Genomic DNA, 21,268 nt, shown 5'->3' on the forward strand with positions numbered 1-21,268 from the left:
TATAATTAAATAAAAATTAACTCAAACATTTGTCATAAACTGGGGCTACAGAATAAATTGTCCCGGAAATTGTCTTTGAAAACCCTTATTGGGATATCTTAGCCTGAGCATACCATAAAAATCATCATTTAAAAATTTACATAAAGGTATATTTTATTTCATGGCAAGAAGTTAGGATGAGAGCTGGCGAGAGAGCTCAGTACACAAAGCACCTGCTTACACAAGTGAATGGATCAGGGTTAGATCTCTGGTACCCTGGGCCTCACCAGACCTGCCCCCAGGCACGCTGAGATGGCCACTGACATGAGGCGTGGTGGCACATGCCTGTAATCCCAAAGTGCTGGGGAGGCTGAAAACAGGAGGATCGCTATGAGTCCCAGCTGCATTGTGAGACCCTGTACCAAAAACATATATAAAAACTTAGAAAAAGATGAAATTATGCTGATCCCTAAGTACTGCACATTCAAGTGCTATCCCAAAGAGCCTTGCGGGGTGATGACATTTCCTATATTTACGATGGTCGATGTAGCAGCTATGGAATACTTGAAATGTGGCCAGTATAAGTGAGTAACTCAATTTATAGTTTTCAAAACTATTATTAATTTTAAATTCAAATAGATACCTGTGACTAGTGGCTGTTGGACAGCATGGTTCTTGAAGCTGGCTTTCAATTTACTTTTCACGACCTGAGATTCTTCTGCTAGGCCCTCTCCTAAGCTGGGCCTCCCCAGACAAGAGGCAGAGGTGACTCCTGCAGGGCACATGGGGGTGCTCAGCACTACTGCGCTGTGCCGTCACTCAGAAAGCCCTTCTCCACACAGGGCACCTGCCAGCACCCACGTCCACACCAAGCAAGGCTGACTAGTCTTGATCAAAAGTACTTTTTCCTTAAACTAATGGGATCCTTGGAGAAAACACCAGCATAGAGAGGTTTCATCTATGGCCAGTCATTAAGGCCTCCCTTAATGGGTACTTTTCCCTGCTAACCAGATGGAAATACGTTGACACTTAAAAAGGCAGAGCCGATGACAAGAGTCTCAGAAAAAGCAGGCAGAAAGCAGGCCATGGGCAGCGAGGAGCCACTAGGCCCCAGTAAGGCAAGCTCTCACACACACCTGAGAAAGAAGAAACTAAGGGGAGAGATGGACAGAATCATCAGAAATACTATTCTCCTGTCTCATGGAGTAATTCATTCTGCTCCATTATAGAACCCTAACTTTCATTTTTAAAAAACTGGTGCTGGTGCTGTATGTGGAAGGGGTGAGAGTGGCTGGCAGCGCCAGCCCTGGCTTGGACACTGTCCAGACTGCGGTCGTCTGTGGAGGAACCAACACGCTATGGATTCAGCATTATTCAGATGGTTTTTGCTCTGTGAGTTACATAATGACATACTCAAAAGTTGGTCAGAAAAATGTTCCACAAGATCTTTCCTTCTGTGCACTGTTTCCATCCTCTCGCTAGTGTTTCTATCCCTCTGGAGAATTTCACTAGAGATCCCTCTTTTGCCCTTGGGTCTTATCAATCTGATTTGCATATTGTACCCTGATTGATGAGGAACATGAACATGCAAGATGCAGGACAGAGAGGGAGGAATGGAGGGCACAGTGGAGGAAAAGAGAGGGGAGCTAGGGAGGAGGCTGAGAGGAAAGGCCAGTGGGCGTGGAAAGAGATGTGAACAGGACAGCGTCCAGAGGATGAGTGGGAAGCAGATACTCTGCTCGCCAAGGTGTCCCGCTTCATGACTTGGAAGAATGCAAAAGCGAAATGGAGCGATCCCCTTGGGCCTTGCCAGTCGGCCAAGTAGCAGTGCCACTCTCAACATCCCAAAAGACATCTGAAGGCCACAGGCTTTTATGTTGTTATAAACCGTAGGCGCTCAATGTGTCTCTCTGCACTTGCAGAGTACCCTCAGAGCTTCAGCCAAGGAGATGCAGAACAATATTAAACATAAGGTTAAAAGAACACATCAACTACAGGCCAGTTTTCTTTCAAGTAGGAATTGATCTTATGCAGGGTGTATGCTAGTGAGAACATAAAGGACCTACTTTGAGTTTAGCAGGGCATGTTCCATAAAGGAAAATTGCACCACCGACTCCCTGCAGACTCCTCTAGCCACAGTGCTAGACACCCTAACTTACCATTACAGCAGCCAAACAGCGGCATGGTAAAGCCTCTTTCTTCTTCTTCAGACAAAGAAAACTGCAGTTTGAACAAAAAGGCCAAAAATGAGCTTTGGAAGCAGCACCCAGTCAAGTGAGAAGCACGTAGCAACGCACATCAGAAAAGCCAACACGAGAGGCATCTTGGGTGCCAGCGAGAACTAACTCAGGTAAGACTGGGTGGAGCTGTTCTCTGTAGTCTGGAGAAGAAACGATTGAAGAATTTTCAAATTAAATTAGTTGAACTGGGCATGGTGGTGCGCACCTCTAATCCCAGATCTTGGGAGGCTGTAAACAGGTGGATCACTACGAGTCCAATCTAGTAGCGAGACCCTGAACACCCTGTAGACCCTTCCCTAAAATACAAAAAAAATTTTAAAATAAATAAATAAATTAGTCATGAACTTGACTGCAGCTATGACTCAGGTACAGTACAGTGTGTCCCAGCAAAATTCCACACTGGGGCTCAGTCCCCACTATGCCAGGTCACAGTGGGCCTTTTTGGAGAAAATAATGCTCTTCTGATAGGAGTGAGTTCTTACTCTGCGGGAGCGCTGAGGTCTCCTCTCTTGCATTCTTGCACCACCTCTTGTCATTTGACCTCTCTAGGTCCTTTCTACTGTAGGCCTCAGGACAGGCACAGCAGATGCTGGAGCCAATCTCTTGGACCTTTGGACCTGTGAACTACAATAAACCTCTTTTATATAATTACCCAGGCTCTGGTACTTTATTAGGGCAATAAAAAATGAACTAAGATGCTATCATGCCATATTCAAAGATCTGGTGAGAGAAATAAGTTAAAACTTCAAAATACATTCAGAAATACATAGATCAAGACCAAACAGGAACTCTTTAAGCAGAAAGTATCCAGTATCTTAACTTAAGAGAAGTGTAAAGTAAGGCGAGACAGTTTGACATTTCCTCAAGAAAACATGAGAACCTCTCAGGGCCAGTATCCTTTGTTAATTTAACTTCTGCTTTGGCACCAAATATGATTTCTGTCACCAGGATTTCTTAGAAGTCCCCCTGGGGATTGCACATTTCTTGCATGAGGTAAAGTGACACCCAACTCTAAATCTCTTCCAAATCTAGTTCCATGAAGGCCAAGAAAGGAGGTCTGAATCAGGTCACAAATCCATGCTTTCCCCCACTCAAGCCACTCCTGCAATTTTAAGGCATGCACAATGCCAGCAGGCCCTGAACCAGGTAGGCAATAATACCGAGTCTATTGTGTTTTCCTCATTAATTTCATCAAAGTCTAAAATATTGGGCCAGGGAAAGAGTTCAGCAGCATAAGCGCCTGCCTGGCAAGCGCAAGGTCCCAAGTTTGATCCCTCGTTAAAAAACATATAGATAGATAGATAGATAGATAGATAGATAGATAGATTGTTTATTTGTTCAGTAACATTAATATAAGAATCATAAATATCATACTTTACCACAGAAAGTTAAGCCTTATATTTAAATTATGAATATTTGGGCATAGTTATTCCTTCATATTTAAAATATCAACTCAAATAATGTGTTATTGCTGCCTTCAGCAGCTGATACCTCCTTATGCATCTTTTCCTGCTTTTCCATCAAGAGGTCAGTTGGCTTCAGCTGATGTTCTCCCTGCCTGGGTCATAATGACCTAATGGCTGCATCTATCTGCTACATTGGCTGGGAGTGATAGTGCATGCCTGTGATCCCAGCACTTGGGAGGCTGAGGCAGGAAGATCACCATGAGTTCAAGGCCAGCCTGAATTACATAGCATTACGATATTACTACAAAGCCTCTGGCCTCCCTCATCATCACTAGGGCTGACCCAACACCCCGATGTCTACGAGAATAACGTGAGGACAAAACTATGTCGGTCCATTCTGGGTGTTCAAGAGGCCGCTGTGCCTTCAGAGACAGCTTGTCTTCCATGTGAAGCAAGTAAGAGTCATTTACCTCCCATGGTGCGGGTATCTTTCTTTTGAACCCGAAGATGCTGGCAGGTTGCTTACTAAACAGAACCTCCAGCAGCTGAGTGCAGACCCTGCAGCTGCATGGCACGCATTTGCTCGTGCTGCCTTTCCACCTGCAGACATTACATATGCCAGGTGACTGGCTTGCAATGGCTTGAGAAGAGTCAGACGTGTTGGCAAGCGCCTTCGCATCTACTCACTGCCTTTCATTCCTTTCATTCCTTTCCTTTCCTCTGAGGCATTTAGTCTTTGCTCCTTTGGATCCTGCATGCTAAATTATTAATTTACCTTCAAACGGTTGCTTGTGGCTAACAAAGCGGAGAAGCTGTAAATGTTGCTCCCACGTGATCCAAACTAGTTAAGCACTGGGGACCAGTCAGCAACCTTTGCTCTACCTGCAGCCCTCCCTGCATTTGACGCCCTAAAAGCACTAACAGGTATCAGGTGATGGCCTCCAGGCACCACACCAGCCAACTGGAAACAACCAAAGAGTTTTCTAGAACCAGCAGCATGATTTGGGGATCTTAATGTAAGATGAAACTTTGAGTCCCCTTATTCAAAAGGTTTTCACTTTCAAGATGGTGACCTCAAGTGAAGAGGACATGAGTGCTCTCTGATGTCAGGGCACTCGACTGCAGCAGGGGTGATGCATAAAGGCAGTCTGGACAAGGAGGAAAACAAGACATTTTTCCATTTCTTTTAAATTTTAAGCATCCATATTATAAAAACTAGGGCTGAGGAAATAGCTCAGCAGCCTGAGCACCTACCTGCATCACAAGCACAAGGTGCCAAGTTCGATCCCCAGTATCAAGCAAAGGGGAAAAAAGCACTAATACACTGGCAACATTGTCTTCACAATTAATAGTTTCTCCATCAAAAGTTTCTGTTTGAGGGCTAGGAAGATGGCTCAGCAGAATAAGTGCTGCCCTGGCAAGTGCAAGTGCCTGAGTTCAATTTCTGGTTCCACCAAAAAAAAACAAAAAAAAAAAGTTTCTATTTAAACTTTACAAAAGTTCTTTTTCCTTTTCAATTGATGTCAGTAAACAAATTTGAAGTTCTACTCAAAGCACAAAGTTTACCTGGATTCCAAAACATAATTGCCTCACAACTCTCTGGCCTTTCTCAGCCTTGCTATAAACACTAAAATGTGGGACTGAAGTATGTACACTATCAGGCTACAGCTGCACTTAGGCAACCCTAAATCTCAGACATATCAGGGAGCACGTGCCTCTACCAAAAGCCATAGGCATGAAGTTGTAGGAATAGAAAGGCTCCTACATGACCTCCTTGACAGTGAGGCAACAACCACCACATCACAGAGCAGAGCAGGGTGTGAGGTTCCAAGTCATGCCACCACTGAGTCGTACCAGGCACTGTCCTAGAAGCAAAGAACTCTGAAATGTACCATTTATCAAATGAACTACAATGGAATTCCCATGACCAAGTACTACTGAAAATTACCTTTTACTAATATGTTTAAATGTAAGAGATGTGTTTATGACTGTCATAGTCTACACCACTTGTCTGGATTTCAGGCTTTTCTCTCACTTCTCAAGTAAGCATCAATTCACTTTAAACTTTATTGAACTTACCACACTAAGTGGAAAAATTTCTCCACGTGGCAGAAACAGAAGTGGCTGCTATTGATAACTTCACACAGTCACTGTCACCTTTGAAAGGTTTGGTGATAGTGGACCCCTGAGAGCATCCACAGCCATGGAAATCTCTACCTCGGCAAAGCAATGCTCTTTCAACTCCAGGGATGGAATGATAAATTGCTTATTTTAGCTTACACTTCATATACAGCAGACTTGAGAACAAGTGATATACATCACAGAATTAACTCCAAGGTACATTTGAGTTCTAGGGGACCACAACTCTGCTTCCACTCATCTCATTTCATGTCCTCGCCTTCCAACTCCATTCCTCCTCCTCCTATGAAGTCTCGGACACCACATTCTCCCAAGCACCCATCACTTGGTATCTAATGTACCTTAGTGCATTTTTTTCCTCCTGCCTTCTCGGTCATTAGAGCTGTCAACCCTTTTTTATTTTTCAGGGGTGGGACTTCCTCACTAAGCTACATCCCCAGTTATTTTTTAAAAGACATTTCTTGAGCCAAGTCTTGTGAACTGTCTAAGTTGCCCGGGCTAAGCGCGAACTTGCCATCCTCCTGTCTCAGAGTCCCTGAGGGCTGAGGCCACTGGCACCACACCCAGCATCTTCTTCATGTCTTTCTCTTGTTTCCATGCCAACATCTGTAATTTTGATCCTCATTGTTCTGTCTGAGGATATTCAGAAAATCTCTCCTTTCTTCTCTTCTCCTTCTGATGTTGTAAAGCAATCTGCATATGAGAACGGGTTGGCCTTCCCACAGCAGCTGTTTGATTTTGTGTCTGCTATGATCAAATAGTCCTTATTAATGGAGTCTAAATTTCTTAGTTTGATATTCAGTATGGTTTCAAAATTTGATTTCCAAGCAAGATTATCTACTATTCTCCTCTTTAGCTACTGTCGGGTAGCATTAATGAGCATGGGCTAGAAATACAATTTCATTACTACAGGAAAAGAGCAATATTAGCCCTCTTTGATAAAAGAAAATATGAACTTAGAAATTTGATTTCCTCAAGAAGGAAAGTAGATTTTTATTAGAGGAAATCACAAAGTAAATCTATTCATGTTTTTTCTAGATATGTGCTGTGAAATGTCTTAATTATTATTATAACAAAGCTGAATTCGCACGCTGTTAAACTGAGCAATGTACATTGATTTACTGATTAATCCAAGTAACACACCAATCCGAAGTAAAGCTAGTTTTCATTCTGTTCATTTAAGCATGCATTCCTATGTTAAGATGTTTTTGCCAGATAAGAACTCAGTTACTCGCAAATAATCTTCTTTAGTCCTTACTGCTGTGTGTTTGCATAGTCATTAGAGTTCGTAAGACCCCTTTAGATCACTATGAAAAGCTGCTAAGCGTTCTCCCGAAAGTTCTTCCCACACTTAGCTCAGCTCCCTTCATAAAGCCTTCCCTGCCTGCTTCTTACTTTAAGAACTGTTACTGTTTGGATTTTTTTTCAGGTAGTACATGTTTGCATTACATAATAAATGAATTATCTCCCTACAGCTCACATGTTGAAGGCTTGGCCTCCAGGTGAAGGTTCTACTGGGAGGTGGTAGAACTCTCAGGAGATGGGAACAAGCTGACGGGAGTTAGGTCATTAGGTCTGTGTGTGTGTGTGTGTGTGTGTGTGTGTGTGTGTGTGTGTGTGTCTTTCTCTTTGCGTGTTATTAAAAGCCTTTCCAAGCCCTCGTCATGGTCCAAAAAGTTTATATTTGCAATCTTATAGAATTATAGCTGCTTAATTCCAATTTACCACTTTCAGTGTAATTCACAGCAAGAATAAAGATGCTAAGGCATATTTGTAGTTGTGGGGAGCCCAGAGGTCCTAGGTACAGCTATAATAATGGCTATCTGTAACAAAGGTCTGGACCCAGAGCTAAACCAGGACTTTAGTAATTTGTGAAGAATGGAGTGGCTTGAGGGTCAGTGACTATGAGAGCTGGGGGAAGGAGTGCTGCTGTGAGCTGGGCCAGGTGGGTGGTTTGAGAATCACCTGTGTGCTATGCAGAGCGAAGGACGTGCAGAAGGGGTAATCTACATAACACACTCCGAGGTGGTAGTAAATGCTCTAGGGTCTGTGCCTCAGCCCAGGTGGACAATCACTGTGCCCTGGGAAGTCATAGCCTCTTATCTGGAGGCTAGATCCCAGCTGAAAGCATGGAGCACAGCTCTCCACCCTGCCAGCTCCCCTGTGTTTTGGGAGCTATGGGTGGAGAGACACTTTTCTGTAGCCTGGATTCAAGGACGACCATCAGCACCTTGGCTGGACTCATTTTCATTTCTCAAGGCCAACTGAAGGGCTAAGGAAGAGTCCTAGCCAGCTCTGTATACATCAATACATGGAAACAGGGCCAGGTTCAGCCAACACAGAGCTAACTGCGCTTCCTTCAAGAACAGTGACACGGGTGGAGCCCCTCTCGGTGTGCGTGTTGTTCTCTGGCCACCAAGATTTGAGCACTTCTCCTCTGCCACAGACTCTGCTATGTGTGGCCTCAGCACAGCCTCAGAGCAGCAGGCTAATTAACAATGGATGAAAACCTCTGAAGCCGTGAGCTGAGATAAATCCTTCTTCCTTTTAAATTGCTTGTCTTAGGGTTTTGTCACAGCCACAGAGAGCTGACTGACACAAGAACAGAGCCTGGAGTGTGGATTCAACAAACATCGCTAGAACTTGTACAATGCTAGGAATTTATCCCTAAATTACAACCACATTTGTACACACAGGGACTACCTCTAGACAAATATATAAGGAATTGTTTAAAATGTGTATCTCCAGGTAAACGCTAAGGATAAAAATAATGAATTTCCCAAACAAAAGGGAAAAGAGGCAGTGGTACCAGCACCATCTTGTTCTTTCAATATTTAACTTTAGAATATGTATTGTGATCCTTTCTGTTTCTTTGAAATGTGTATAAATCTTTTAAAAAGCAAAATAAGTTCCTGGCCATCTTTTCAAACCAGAAACACCTTTCTTAAGACCTGGAAATCAGCTTCTTGAAGTATAACCATCAAAGAAGACAGCGCCTTTTCCCAGGTACTACAGGAGGAAAGATGCCTGACTTTTCTCATGTACTTGGGTCCAACTATAAATCTATTTCCCATCAGAAAGGTATAAAAAGTGTAATTTCTCTTGGGATAAGGTAATTGGTAGCCATAGATGGTGATCCCAAATACCATATGAATTTGGGATGAACTTTGCATGCAAATGGCTCTGTTCAGTCCTTTCACTTGAGAGGAGGTGAGATATCTTAAGACTGTGTGTAGCGGGCTGTGTCTGTCTGACTGTACACAGCAGTGAAGTTTCTTTCTGTCTGTGTAACTTTAGCAGGTGCCTGCGATGCATACTGCATTCCAGCTTGAGGTTATCAATAATGAAACAATTTTCTTTCTCTTCTGTCTTTGTGAAAGCACTTTTTGGGTTGACAAGAGATGCTTCCAATTATATTTCCCTCAAACTCACTAGAGACTATCATGGCACTTCATTCACATGCGTTAGCTTCTGAATAAACAATGAAAACAAATGTCTACTAAGCAATTCAAGGGCAATGACAGTACCCCACTCTCAGAAGAATCTGACACAGCTGTTGACCCAGAGTCCCAGGTCACTTGGAAGGCAATTAATTGCTCTTCACCTTTTATTGTATCTTGGACCCAGCTAGCAATGTGGTAAAAAGGGAAATGATGACAATAATGTGTAAACAAAAGACACAGATTTAAAAGGAATCAATTCCTGTGATAGTTATAAAACTACAGTGGTACCTTGGTCTATAAGTTTAATTTGTTTTATGATTTGAGGAAACATGGCTGCATTTGTGTCTGTGTGGGGAAGGTGGTTGTGGTTGTGTATGTCTCATTTCACACAATGCAGTTCATGCAGGTCAACAAAATTTTGTCAAATGCTTCTGTTTCCAAACTGAATTGTTCATACACAGAAGCATTGATAAACTGAAGTATTGCTGTATTTCTGAATTTAACATAACTCATAAAATAAAATTCAGTTGTGAAGCTAATAACTAATATACTAACCTACACTGTATATCTGTAATGCCATATGAAAATAACTGTAATTTCCACAGGTGGCAACATCTTAGGTATTAAGTATCAGTGTAGTTTGTCACCTATATTAACAATTCAGAATAGAGCCAGGCATGTTGGCACATGTCTGTAATCCCAGCACTTAGGAGGCTGAGAGGGGAGGATCACCACAAGTTCAAGGCTAGCCTAGGCTACACAGCCAGACCCTGTCTCAATAATAATAATATTAACATTTTATGCTAAATTTCAGGTAGAGTTTTGAAGAATAAAGATCTGATTTTGTCCTTTAATACACTAATTCTGCACAGGGATTCCAAGGAACTTCAGATTAGAAAGCCCTGTGGGAGTTGTGACATTATAGCCCAAAGTAGATTTCAATGCCAGAGAAGGAAACCAATGTCTACCTCAAGCAATGTCTTCCTCCTGCAAGAAGACAAACCACCCTCCATGGACCTGAGAAGAATACTACCTCCCTGCTGTCCTCCCTCCAGCATAAAGGCTAGAATCAGCACTTTCATAGAACGGTCCTAATCAAGACTGCCAGATTACATGAAGATTAATGCTTCAGAGTCATGTGGTTGGCTGGTTCTTAACGGCCAGCATACATAAGGAACATATGGAGAGATTTGTTTCTGGAACAGATTCACAATCTTGTCACCAACATGAGAGTGAGCTGGAGAACTGCACCCAAGGTAAGTGGATGCAACTACAGACCATATTCTTAAGTAGAATAAGTCAGACCTACATGTGCAAACATCATATTGTCTCCTTAGTGTGAGATCCTCGAAGAGAAAAATGGAATCTAAAGGGTAGAGTACATACTGGGGAAAGGGAATGAACCTGTCCTAAAGGAAGGAATTATTGAGATGGAGAAAAAGACAGGAGAGGGAGTGGGGGAAAGAAATTTATCTACGTGTGCAAGCAGGACAGTGTGGACCAGGTACTGTGGATTTCTGCTGGTCTGTAGAAAGGAGTAGTTGCTGCTTAATTTATTTTGCTTCCTTTTTTTGGTCCTTTGTCAGAAGAAAGGCCAACAGTGAGTACATAGGGAGCCAGACCCAAAGGCCAACAGTGAACACCTCAGGAGCAAGAGTCTAAGATCAATAGTGAATACCTGAGGGAGCTGGACCAAAAGGCCAACAGTGAACATGTCAGGGATCCAGACCTATCAGGGAGCCAGACCCACAGGCCAACAATGAACACATCAAAGAGCTGGACTCAAAAAGCTCAACCTGTAATGCCTGAGGGAATATCCCAGGAAAGAGCTACATCTGACGCAAATGTTTAGTCTATATCATGCTGTTGTCCTGAACAGGCCTGTGATTCTTAACAAAGGAGATGGTTCATTTTCCTTGTTTTCTAACTGTCTTGAACCTCAAGGAAGTGGAAATGGAGACCAAGCACTGATAAACATGAAGGCTTTACTGATTGTCATGAATCTCATTGCGCAAATGCATCTTAAGATTTTTTTTGTTAAAAATTAGCACTGTATTTGTTTTATCTTTTTCAAGTTTGGGAGTGAAAAATTAAAATTCATTATTATATTTGGCCACTTGAGCAATTTCTCTAAGCTTGATACCAAGTCTAGGTAACAACAAAACTTGAACATTCTTCATGATACTAGGTGCACCATGTATACGATTGTTCCAAGGGGCCAGGGGCAAGCAACCTCACTGAAGTACTACCAGCCACATATTGTATCTACAGATGATTAAGCCCTTTCACTTGTAATCATCAAGATAAAAGAGAATTTGCCCTACTTTCATTGAGTAAATATTTATTAGATACATTAAAATATTTCACTAGGTTCTCAAATACCAGCAATTGATTCTCTTTTCAATGAATTTGTTTGTTGTTGTTGTTGCTGCTGCTGCTGCTGCTGCTGCTGCTGCTGCTGATGATGATGATGATGATGATGATGATGATGATGATGATGATGTATGAGGATGGATCTTACTACATAGTACGAGCTGGCTTTCTGCTCACTTTTGTAGCCCCCAGGCTGATCTTGAACTAATAGTGATCCTCCTGTCTCAACCTCCCAAATGCTGGGGTTACAGCTGTGCACCACCACTTCCAGTTCCCAGTGAATGTATTTTAAGTAATTATAAGCTGTAGCTAGAGACATAGCACTGTTTTAGTCTGTGAGAGGTATAAACACGTCATTATTTCACTCACAAAACTTACCTATTAATAGGAAAAGGCAGAGGCTATTATGGTTTGTGTGTAGGTATTTCCCCAAAGCCTCATGCAGTCTTAGGCTTTTTCAGAGGTGACCGAATCTACAGTGTATGATGCTGGGACTAGGGTGAGTGATTACTAAATCAGTGTGCTGACTGGCTGGGCCTGCCCTAATCCCAGCAGTCTAGATCCAGTACACAAGAGACAGAAAGGCTCTCCTCTCCCCTACTTGCTTTGCCGCTTTCTGCCCACCACTGAAATCTACATACACTGTGGGCTTCGTGCACCTTTCCTCCTTTAACATTGGGTGTCGTTATTTTGTCCCAGCACCAAGAAAAAGGAAAACTTAGACAGATGAAGAAATAAATGTATAAAACCCAAGAACTAATCTATCATTTGTCACAAGAGCTCTCACTGGGAAAGGAAAGTTGTGAGGAGAAACGAGAAATGAATTCAAGGTATAACTTCTAATTCCTGTTTGTTTGACTTTGTGTAAGTTATAAAATTTGACAGAAAAGCAGTGGGATCCTCTATAAAGTATATAATAATTCATTTCCTATGTACTCTACAGAGCAATTTGCTAGAGTAGTAATGATAAAATGTACAGATAAACATGCCAAAGACCCCAAATGCAGGTGCTAGAATTAAACTGATATTTATCATAATGTCTCACAGAAATATTGATTAGCAGAAAATAGATTTAATAAATATTTGTTGAATATAAAGAGCACATTCTACATCATTTCAAAGACTTGTCCTATTTCATACACTTTATTCAGCTTCATTAACTGTTTCATACATAAATATATGAATAAAAATAATAATATAAATAATATACCATTCATATACCATCCAGTTTCAAAAGAACAAAGCCCAGAGGCTTTAAATATGCTGATGTGACTTCTACTCCTTCTGTCTCTCTACCTCCCATTCCTCAATTTTACATAAATTACTTTCTTCCCTGTCTTTATAGCTTACCATAATCTGTTGTGCTGAAATGCAAGTAGATTTGTACACATATTAACCTGTATATAAATATAAAGATGCAGAGATACTTATAAGCATTGCTTTGTGTGTGGTAAGGCTCTATGTGTGGGTCAGATTCATGTTAAAATGTATTGTTACAATTTATCCATTTCATTCATACAGTATTGTTCCTAACTTTGAGGGGAGTCCTTTATATGACTCAAATTTAAGTAAGAAATTTACTGTACAATTTTACATGAAAGCCTTTGCCAAGTGAGTAAATCCACTTCTGTCCCTGGCTTTCTAGAAGTTTTATACATATTTAATTTTGTAAATATTTTCTCATCTACTGAGACTATAACATAGTTTCTTCTTTTAATTTGTTAATGTGGTAAGTAACTTCAGCAGAGATTCTAATGTTGAATTAAAATCAGATTCCTGGAATAAATTTAACTTATCATAATTACTTTTTTACCTATTGCTAAATAGTTTGCTCACATTTTGCTTAAGATTTTTGTGTCAGATTAGCATGTGAGCTTCTTTCCTAATCTACCCCACATCATGTTGAGCTGGTTTCAGCATCTCCATGTAGTGAATTTGAGTCATTTCTTTTGCTAGTCTCAGAACACTCTTATGGAAATAAATCTGCATATCCCCCAAAGGATTTATGGTAATCTACAAAAATTTATGGGATTGCTGTTTGCTTTAAGTAAAAACTATCTAATTCTACTTAATGTTTTGATTTATATCATCTATTCTGGATCCAGTTTTAGTAAGTTGTATTTTCCTAGGGATGTTTCCATTTCATCCAGAATTTTATTTGTACCTAAAAAATTTTCCACAACATACTAGTTTATTTATTTATTTTCTCTTTTTTATTGAGAAATAAATATGAAAAAGACAGTTTCACAGCTGATTAATAGGACAGTTTTGATAGTCAATACACTGTACATTGTTATCTTCTTAGTGTTTATCCATGGTACAAGAAGCAGATAGGATATTCTGTCCAAACACTGTTAGTACACCTCTTTCTTCTCATTGAGTTAAGTGAAAGTAGCTGTAAATTTATCCTATTTTGTATATATAAATGCAAAATGATCTTTCCCTTGTATCTTTTTTAAAAATTTTTATTTATTTATTTATTTTTTTGTCCTGTCAGAGGTGAATATTCTATTGGCATCTAAATACTATAAGTGTTTGAATTCAACTAAACAACCTAACACTGGCTAGCAGTCTATAATATTAGTGGGTTATCCTCAGAAGTTATTGACTTGAGCCTTTCACAGCTCATCGTATTAATGTGGATTTACTTTATATACCTCATTTTTATACTTTTCTACTGGATGGTTAAGCAAGACCTATATACCCCGAAATGTAACTTTTGTATCTGATAAGGTCAGCCAAGTACTCTCAGGATTTATCCTGTAGCCCTGTACCACCTTTTGTACATCCTTTTGTCAGTGTCTGACATGAGGATGAGTCACGGCCATTGCTTGACAAATTTGCTCTCTGTGAAAGCTTGAGAAAATGTTTTTTCTCTCCATGTGACTCTCCCCAGGCTCACTTTAGATCATCGAACACATTCCTCTGTGGCTCCATAATCTTCTTGATCAGAAAATTTGGAGCACAACTGAGTTACATGTTGTTACAGTACAGGTTCTCCTATGTCCCGAGTCTTCACTGACCTTGAAAGGCGAGGGCCAAAACGTTGGCTGACCTTGCAGCCCTTCCTTTTCTCCAAATTTTGATCTGCTAACTTAGATTGTTAACCCTCCAGAAGAGAAGTTAATTATTAACCTGCAATATATGCAGTTCGGTTTATCCTATCTGTAGAAATATCAAACATTTTGGCATATCCTGGAACAGGTATTTTCCATTAGCTATTGATATGTTGAACTTTAAACATTCTAGTTTAGTACTGTTACATCTGCAATAGCACTGAGCTCTTCCCCCCTTTTCATGCTTGCCTGCTGTTTCTGTCTGCTTTCATTTTTGCTAATCTAGCTCAGCAGTACTTTGTCAATTTTATAGGTCTTTTCAAAGAACATATTTTGGCTTTGTTAATTTTCTCTACTGTATCTTTGTTTACAATTTAATTAATTTCTAATCTTATCTTTACTAATTTATTCTTTTTGTGATTCTTGTTTTGTATCAAATCTGAGATAGTAACACAGCATGTTAATTTTTTAGTTTTTCTTCCCTCCTAAGATAAGCATTATATGTGATAGATTTCTGTCTCTATAAATAGATCCCTCAAGTTTTGTTCTATTTTCATTATTGATCAATTAAAAGTACTTTTTTACTTCTAATAATATTCTATTTGTGACCTAGGAGTTACGGAGATGTGCTTTACAGAAAGGTTCCAAATAAAAATTTCACTTATTTACCTAATATGTATCTAGGTGGTCCATATAATACCAATTGTTATGGGTTGTGTCTAGATGCCCCCCCCAAAAGTCCTCATGTAGTCATGGGGTGGGTGAGCTTCTAGTTTGTGCTTGATTCATGGTCCAAGGCTGGGATTAGTGATACGAATGCTATACCCTCCCAGAGGCAGCAGCCTGCATACAATCTGATGGGAGAGGGGAGAAGAAGAGGTTTGGTTGTTCTGCTCCTCCCTTTACTCTTGCTACTTTTGGTATTTTCCACTGCCATGAATTGCTGCTTTCTGCTATGTCTGACTTTGCCTTGGAGCAAGCCAAGTATGGCCTGAAACCTCCACAAGCTGTGAGATAAATAAACCTTTCTTGTCTTCTAGGTGTTGCGTATTTTGTCCCAGCAATGAGAGAAAAGTAACCAAGACAGAATTTGGTACTGAGAAGTGGGGTCATTGCTGCGACTATACTGATCATATGGTTCAAAAGCCTTTGGTAATGGCTCATGGAAAGAGATAGGAAAGGTTTGGAGATGTTCCCTGAAAAAGAAGTGCTGGAGTGCCTTGAGTTGTTCTATATGAGAGATTCTGGTCAGACCCCAGAAGACAAGAAGGCTGACAAAAGTCCTGGTGGTAAAAAACATCTTGTAAGATTTCTGCTGTGAAGGACTGTGCTGGCTGGTGGACTCCACATGATATGTGTCATGGCTTGGCAGAAAGTTTGTCTGCATTTTGCTTATGTCCAGAGACATTGCCTGAGATTGAGATTAAGGGTGATGGACTGACTAACCTGGCAAAAGAAATTTCAAAGTAGTCAAATGTTGAATGTATGCATGGCTATCTTTGGGGCTTTTAGACAGATTTATGTTGCAAATCAAGAGCTAAGGGCCCAGCAGGATGATTTAAAATGTTGTAAGTTTGGCCAGAAAGGAAGCTCCAATAAAGCTGTAGACCACAAAGATAGAGTTGAGGAGATCTCCAGTGATGAGAAGGAACAAGAGACTAGAAAAGATGGCTTGAGGGCATCATAAGAAGCAACAAATCTCTACCCTTTGCAGCCTCAGAATGGCAAAAGTCAGAGACTTTGCTTTGAGGATGAAGCCACAGAGCACCATGTTCCAGAATGGTGACAGCATCAAGAATTTATTCCTTGGAATCAGGGTCAGAGTGATCAGCAACCCAGGCACTTGACCCCTTCAGCCAAGAGAAAAGGAAGCCTGTCTACTGCTCCAGCTGGCAGCCGACCTTGGCATTATCCACATGGCATTGGTTTTATGCACAGGGAGAATGCAAGAGTTCTGAGGAGAAGAAGGCTTCCACCTAGATTTCAGCAGGCCTGAGTAGCCAAGCAGTGTGTTCCTGGGAGGGCAGTGTGTGAAGCTGTGAATGAGAAGCCTAAACCACACTGGAGACCCCAGAAATTTGGAAAAGCCAGGAACATAGATCACCTAAGGAAAGTTGCAAAGAGGGAGCAAAGCAGGCCTAAGAAAGAAGCCATGGGAGCTACAAGCACTGGAAGTGTCATAAGAGTAGAGCCACATAAGGCATTTGGAGCTCATAACATCACAGATTGCTTCACATGTTCCACAAGGAATTACTGGACTTAATGTTTACTCTGATGAATTTTGGACATGTTTTTATCCCAATGCTTTGTATCTTCTTGTTTGTACCTTTTGGAATAGTAATATTTTTCTTGTGCCATTGAATGTTGGCAGCGTTTCACTTTTCACTTGTACAGGTGCTCACAGCTAAGAGTTTGCCTTAGATCTTGGAGAAGACTTAGGACTTAAACTTTTCAGCAATTCTGAAATCAGTAGGACTTCAGCAACTTTTAGAGATGGACTAAAATGCCTTTGGCATACACAGATGTACATGAGTCTTATGGGAGGCAGAATGCTATGGTTTGTATTGAGATGTATTCCCAAAGTCTTGTGTAGTCATGTGACAGGTTTCCAGAGTTTGTGACTCATTGGTAGTCCAATGCTGGGATTATGGGTGTGAGAGCTATGCCTGCTCTGGGTGGAAACCTGCATACAGTAGAAGGAAACAGGCTTAGTCTCCACTGTTCCTCCCTTTGATCTTGCTGTTTTGCTGCTTTCTGCTGTCATGAACTGTAGCACCTCTGACACACCACCCTGCCTTGGAACCAGCTGAGTATGGATTGAAACCTCCACACAGTGAGCTGAATAAACCTTCCCTTCCTTAATTCAGTGTCTGGTATTTTGTCTCAGCAATGAAAGAAAAATAACCAAGACACTAATCCTCTGAAGATTGTCAGCTCAGTGGACTGTCAGTTTTGGTTAATTTCCTTGAAAAGAATGTGCTACAACCTCCTGGAGAATTTAATATTTTTAAATGGTTAATAGTAACCATTATTAGCCAGTAATACTGATATAGCCATAGCAGCTTTGGGGGAGGGAGGAGTTATTGAATATAACTTTTATCTTTTGATTTGAAAACCTATCTCTCTCCATATATATGTACACTTATATCAAGATATAGATATCTATATATAGACATATAGAGCTACAGAGATATGGATATAGATAGATATATAAACTTTATAAACAGCATGCAGCTAGATTTTGTTTTATAAATTGCCAACATTTGGCTGAAGAGTTTAGGTTTTCATGTATTTTGATTATAGGAATATTTGGGTTTATATTATCATTGGACATCTACCATTATTTATTTTGCCTTCTTGTACTTTTATTTTCTCCTTTCTACTTTCAGATTGAGTTTCTTGCTTTCTTATTTCATCTTTCTGTTCCAAGTTTAAAAATTATATAGCCTATTACTGTGCATTTTCTAGATGTCATTGTAGAGTCTAGACATTTTAATATATTTGTGTAAAATTAAGATCTAAATTAAACCACAATCTTTATCTTTCCCCTACAATATACTGGGATCATTAAAAAAGTAATTCTGACTCCACCTTTCCTAATTATAATTCTACTGTGTTTCTAGGTATACTAATTCTGTATTTTAAATTATATAATTGTTGCAAATGTGAAATTTTTTACATGTCTTATTTGGAATCTATTGGGTTTAATACCTATGCAGATTGGTATCTTCCATGATTTCTTGGTTATTCTCAATAACATTTTTTTTTACTTTTTGCTTGGGTCTTACCTTACAGTATCTTAGAACCTTTCACACCACCCTTTGTATATCCTGTGCTTCATGTAACTTTTATTTTTGGGTCCTCAGGAAATCAAGGTAACTTCTTTTAACTTTTCCAGATAACTAATTCTTTTGTGTTTTTTTTCCAATCATTGAATTAGTTATTACTCTTTTTGAAAGTCTTTGGTTACTTCAACATAGTCATTATACTATAAATGAATAAACAAAGGAATAATGTAACATATGTAATGCAGCAGTTTATAGTTTGTATCTCAATTTCAGTATCTGTAAAGCAAGCAGATTTTGTTAGGCAATTTGTTCTTTTCATAACATCTTGCTCTGGATGGCTTACTTATTTGTGTGTTTGAAGAATTGATCTTCCCTGGAAATATGTGGGAATTTTTTTAAGACTGAGTTGTAAAAAAAGAATGTGAGTTTTCTTCTAGTGCTTCTAGTAAGTAAGAAGGCAAGAAGAAACCTTAATTATATTTTCTAATGGGGCTCTGGAGGGTAAACAGCTGCCACGATTTGTGCTGCCAAATCCAGATGAGGACAGGGCAATGGCCAGAAAACTTCCAAGGTACATTCTGTCCCTTTTGTCCCAACACTGAGCTACCAGAGCTCAGCTCAAGAGAAGTTTCTGTCCTCCACAGCAAGAGCTGCTTTGTGATTTATGCAACACAGTGGTTGAATCTCAAGGACTCCCACCCACTTGCAAGAGTCTCTTATGTGACTTTCCAACTGGTAGGACAGAGTTGACCATCTTCAAAGTGCAAGCTCTACGTAATAATTAACAAAAAGTTCCTCAGACTCTTCCACACAGTGCTGGTACTGGCTTGAGAGTCTGGATTGCTCTTCCTTGCTCACAGAATCCTCTAATTCCCCTAATAGATTAATTATGTATGTAAAAAATGCTATTCGTCATTTTTCATTCTTTTTTCAGTTTATATGTTCCCAGAAACTAAATCATTTTTTAAAATCATATTAAAGGACCTCTAGATATCAGGGATATTCTTTTTTTTTTCTTAGCTCCTAAATGCTAATCTGACTGGTAGAGGTTTTGTTTTCTCCTTTGAGTGAAAATAGAATACCATTAGCACTATATTCCCCAAAATCATTACTTTTAGTCAAAACAACATATCTGAAGAAAATCTACACTAGGTGTGGACAGCTACTGACAGGAAATTCACAAATATACATTGTTTTCTCCTCATGCTGCCTTCTTACTGAAAATATCTGAGCAGCTTGCTATGTAGATTTTACTGGTAGCTTCCTTCACTAAAAATTCATACCCAGTTGAGATTTAGATAAAATAGAGCCTTATACCCTGCAGACATTTCTAGCTGCAGAAGAGGAAAAAAAATGAGTAATAGAAAAATGACTGGCTCCAGGACCACAAATGCCACAAAACACCCTGTGCCCATCCTCCACTTCACTGGTACTTGCCTACCTCCTACTGTGTTGCTCTAGGTGGTGAGACTGTAACAGTGAATAAAGCCATATGAGTGAAGATGTGGACATGTAAATGAAAGAAGAAATAATATGACAGTTGTTGGAGAACAGGAAAACACCACATTTCCTCTGTTATTACCCTTTTAGTAGGATGAGGATGCAAATAGTTCTCGTGTTCTAATAGCTGCCTTTTCTCTCTACACAGGAGAAAATATGCCTTAATGGACATGGAGTTTTCAAAGCAATTTCCACGGGCAAAGTTTCTTGCTTAAGAACATTTTCAAAATTCTATTAATCTACTCTCAACACTTCTCAATTCTCGTTCAGTCTCATACAGTAGAAACACCCTATAATTCACACTGCCCTTTCCAATAAATCAATCGATTCAGCCTGTACAATGTGCTCATTCAACTTCTATTTTCTTCACCAATAAATCTCAGGCTTCATATCCACAACCAGCCATGGGCCAGAATGAAAGATTTAACAAAAGCTTCTGCGTGGTAGTTGTTGAGTAAGCATCAGATACATTTCTACACTATAAACATTTAATGAGACTCGCTCCCAACAGAGTATTTACTGCATCAATTTATTTCATAGTCTTATATTTGCAGGAACAAAATAGAGCAAAGGTTATTTTAGATCCTTTACCAATATAGCTTTCTGTAAATAATGAAAAGTGCAGCCCTTTAATTTACAAAAATCACTTAAAAAGGTTAAATGTTCAATAAATTCAGCTTTTTCTAGTTCAGGCATCCTCAGCAGCTATTTGTAGCTTGGATATAAAATATATATAAACTTTAGGCATTTTGTACCAGTTTGTGCCTCCTAAATCTGACTCAAACTGAATTTCAGAGGTTGTTAGGGCAGTATTTGCACTGCAGGGAACTATCTTCAGGACTTCCACTTCCCTTGCTCAAAGCCGACCGCCACACCAGGGGCCTTTCTTAGGAAAGAAAAGAGTCCATCCCCGTCCTGTGCCCAGACCCATAAAGCTGCACATGTTCTTTCCCCGCTCCTGCCTCTTGCCATTCATTCACTTTAAAATGAGGAATAGAAGCCTCACCAGGAGAAACAACTTGTAAGCCTCCGGTCTTCTTTTAAAATCCTGAGACTATGAGAAGATGCAGTGCCTGGCATAAGTGAGGTCCCCTATGAGAGCGTCTTCAGGTGGATTCTACTTACCGCTGTGGAAATGAGCTGCACCCCACCACCCGCCAACCCTGGCAGTTCACCGCACTGGGCACCCCCCCCACACACATACACACACACACTACTTCTACATAAATGGCTCCAACAATAAGATCTTACCCAGCAAAAGCTAGTCTACCCTTCCTAATAAATTAAATCAAAATGGGCCAAATATCTAAAAGCCAAAACAATAAAAACACAAAATCTGTTGGA

At 40.1% G+C, this 21,268-nt stretch overlaps 1 protein-coding gene across 1 annotated transcript in view; it reads right to left on the bottom strand.

Moving 5' to 3' along the window:
* Positions 1-21,268, bottom strand: part of Ctnna3 (catenin alpha 3) — a 1,779,311-nt gene that overhangs the window by 1,264,583 nt on the left and 493,460 nt on the right. The gene's annotated exons all lie outside the window — the stretch shown is intronic.

Source organism: Octodon degus, unplaced genomic scaffold, assembly GCF_000260255.1.
Source record: "Octodon degus isolate 3935 unplaced genomic scaffold, OctDeg1.0 scaffold00046, whole genome shotgun sequence".
NCBI lineage: Eukaryota > Metazoa > Chordata > Mammalia > Rodentia > Octodontidae > Octodon > Octodon degus.